At 34.7% G+C, this 3,520-nt stretch overlaps 1 long non-coding RNA gene across 1 annotated transcript; it reads left to right on the top strand.

Annotated features, from left to right (window-relative positions):
* On the top strand, positions 1 to 2,572 carry LOC140966690 (uncharacterized). The gene is made up of 2 exons (XR_012173423.1): positions 1 to 84; positions 1,221 to 2,572. It is a non-coding gene; the product is annotated as an uncharacterized lncRNA (long non-coding RNA).
* Positions 2,573 to 3,520: the final 948 nt, after the last annotated feature.

Genomic DNA, 3,520 nt, shown 5'->3' with positions numbered 1-3,520 from the left:
TCTGGCCCGCTTGCAGAATCGGGGTGGGGATCCAGACCGGGCTATTGTCCTGGCCTTCAAGACTATTTCTAGCATGGCTGATAGGTTGGTTTAATCTTGTTTTTTGTGTCGTTGAAGATTTTAAGAATTTGTTAGGATGGTACTTGTCTGTTAGGACTCCGAGGGAGATAAAAATTGGCGCTTTAATGCGATCTTGTTCCTGGGAGGTCGACATATGCCCTGATGTGAAATTGGAGTTTATCGCTTTTTTCCCCACATTGGTTAGGATTGTTTGGGGGTTAGTCGTTGAGGGTTTTGGTTGTATGTTGAAATTTTTTATGGTGTCGTATGAAATTTTGATTCTTGCCTCTTAGCTGTTCATGTTTGGCCGTCTGTGCGTTTTTTAGATTAACTGGTTTACTTTATTTTTCCATTGGATCTTTTTTTTTTCTTTAAATGGTTCTTCTAAATCATTTTTATTGGTACCTGGAAACTGAGGCTGGTGATTAAAATGTGAGATGAGGCCATGGGTATCGAAATTCTAGAAGATAAAAACATGCGGTTGAAGTATTTTGATTGTTTGATTCATTTACACGACAAAAACAATGAAGTTAAAAAAATGAGGAATTATTTATTAGTTTACTGGTGGAAATCAATATTTTCATATCTTTAATAGGATGTTGATTGTTTTTGGAACTGAATACAAGTTGAATGATTCATGTGAGAACATTGTTTTGTATGATATATTTTCCTTGTACATTTAATTATGACGAAGATTTGAGTGTGATTGTATTTGTTCAAATTTGATTGGCACGTAGTTAATCCCCAGCTATTCATTGCTTTTATTCTGGTCGCAGTATTAGTGTGTTAGAATCTTAGTTGGCGTCTTGGTTTGCTATGTGGTGCTTTTATGCACGTATAACACAGGGACAAAGATCTCACAGTGCTAAACTTCTGCCGAACATTGAAGGGATCGTGCTGGAAAAATTATTAGATAGATAAACTAACTTGAACTCTATTGATGACATGATATCTAGATTTTCATATGGGTGATACAAAGTGGGCTGGAGTTTTTGTTAATTTATGGGTGATAGATGTGGGCTGGAGTTTTTGTTATTTAAAAAGAAGGATATGATGCATTTATAGTTAATTTAGATTTAGTTTATTTTCATCAATCGTGGGATAAATTGATAGGATTTCTGATGAACACTTTTAATACTAGATGTTTTTCCTCTGTTCAGGTTGAGTCTTGTAACGACAATTAAGGTATGCTCGTTGCTTCGATTTTGTTGTGTCAAATTTTACGTAAAAATCGCTATTATTTGTTTGTCATATTTCATGCATATCTCTTTAGTTTCCCTTTTAAGCTGCTATTATTTTCTGTACTGTTCTGGAGATAACAAAAAGTCGCTATAATACGTTCAAGGTTTTAAACTCTCAGGCATTAGTCAAGACTTTGTTTTCTTGTGAGAGAACTTCTCAAATTATAAAGGCTGATAATCTATGCACTTAAAATGATTTTTTCAATGCTTGACATGGCAACATGTTTACAATTTTTTTAAATTTTCACACCGTGTGGCACCTCGTCCCAACCGGAATTTTTGAACTTAAAATGAATCGCCCATTGTGATCATACCTGATCAATGTAGCATGGATACTCTTAATTTTTTTTTCCTGAAATATCGGACACAGATATGGATACGACACGCTGATACACGTGTCGAATACAACAAAATCCGTGTTGTTGACTTTTTGTAGGTTTGACCAGTTGGATACGTTTTGGAAATGGTTCAGATATGCCATGGACACGGCGGGGATACATTTCGGCAAAAAAAATTGAATATATATATCTCTAATATATATATATATATATATGTATATATATTAATAATTGTCGTATCTTTGTCGTATCATATCTTATATTTTCAAAATTTGTCGTATCGCCTTATCCGTATAATATTCGATACGATACCCGTATCCGTATCCATGCAACATAGTAACTGATCAAAAGGTTCTTCTAGAATTTTATTTGTGAGCGTGAAAAATGATCTAAACTTGATTTCTTATTTTTAATTTTCTCAAAAAAACTTGAGTATATAATTAAGCTTATTGGACGAGAACTAACGAATGAACGAACTTACTTTACTAAAATTCTAAAATAAAAACTGAATTCTCTCAATTGAGGAATCGGTTGTGACATAATCTCCGAAAAAGAACAGACTAGGAAAATAACTCGAAGTAAAATTTGAGTTTATTGCATCTCGGAACCAATAATTTGTCTTAAATTTTGAAAATACAAATGATAAGTTTTCTTAGTTCTGACCAACGTGCTACTTTTTTTTTTTAAGAAACGATACTAATTAGTTACAAAAAGCGAACCAGAGGTCCACATAAGACGAAGTGAGATCCATACACAAAATAGATAAACATCATATCGGACCTCAATTCATATACAAATATGAGACCGAGAACGATTTAAACTCTACAATCCTCGAACTCCAGCATGAAACCTTGTCTCAGCATTCCTCAATAGAGCCTTCTTGATCTTCAAAGATCCTCCTATTCTTCCCCATCCACATGGACCAACTCAAATAATGAACCACCAAATTCCATAAAATTTTTTCCCTTCCCCAAATCATGTCCAATATCAACCTCGAATAAATCCCAAGTTGATCTCAGAGACACCAAAGCCGAACTCCGCCAAAGCTTTAAACCAAAAACATGAAAAAAAAAATGGACGATCAAATAGTCCAGAGTCTCCTCCTCTTGCCGACATATACACACCAATTTGGACAAGAACAAGTAGGGAACTTTTTTTACATCACAGACGACGGTAATTTCCCAAGCACTATAATCCTCGAGAAAACTTGCACCTTGGATGCAATAGGCGCTTTTCAAATTGCTTGATAAAGAAAAAAAGAAGGATAACTAGAATCTGAAAAGAAAGACTCGAAAAAAGATTTCACAAAAAATAGCCCTGCAGAATCCCAAACCCACTCCCTCTTATCATCTGCACCCTCGATCAATTTGTCCCTCTCTAAAGACTCGATCAAAGAACCTAACTCAATTGCCTCATCATCCTTGGGATCCCGCCAAAAATAAAATGCCAAGAAAGTTTAGAAGGGTTGGATGAAGAATTGAATTGTGCAAATTAAGAAATATGATGATTATGGGCATCAAAATCTGGAATAGAGACGGGTAAAGTTCCTCAAAAGAGTAATTCCCCCACCATCTATCTTCCCAAAACCTAATCTTGTCTCCCCCTCGACCAACGTGCTACTTCTAATTTCACCTAGCTTATTTGATTTATTCCAGTCAAATTACGTCTAGCCCTTACTTCTGACTTCTTGAATACTCTCTTGTAGAGCTCCCAATTAGTCTTAATTTCTTGCCTTATATGAAGACTAAAGTAGTACCATATATTGGCACAAATATCCAATGAAATTAAATGAAAAAATATACGCAATATAATATATTTTAGCGAAATAATCCGAACTGAACAAAACAATGATACTTATATTGTCATGATTACCAAACATGT

Source organism: Primulina huaijiensis, unplaced genomic scaffold (genome assembly GCF_012295235.1).
Source record: "Primulina huaijiensis isolate GDHJ02 unplaced genomic scaffold, ASM1229523v2 scaffold207712, whole genome shotgun sequence".
In the NCBI taxonomy this organism is placed as follows: Eukaryota; Viridiplantae; Streptophyta; class Magnoliopsida; order Lamiales; family Gesneriaceae; genus Primulina; species Primulina huaijiensis.
Note: the sequence above shows the minus strand (reverse complement) of the source record. Positions and strands in the feature narration are given on the sequence as shown.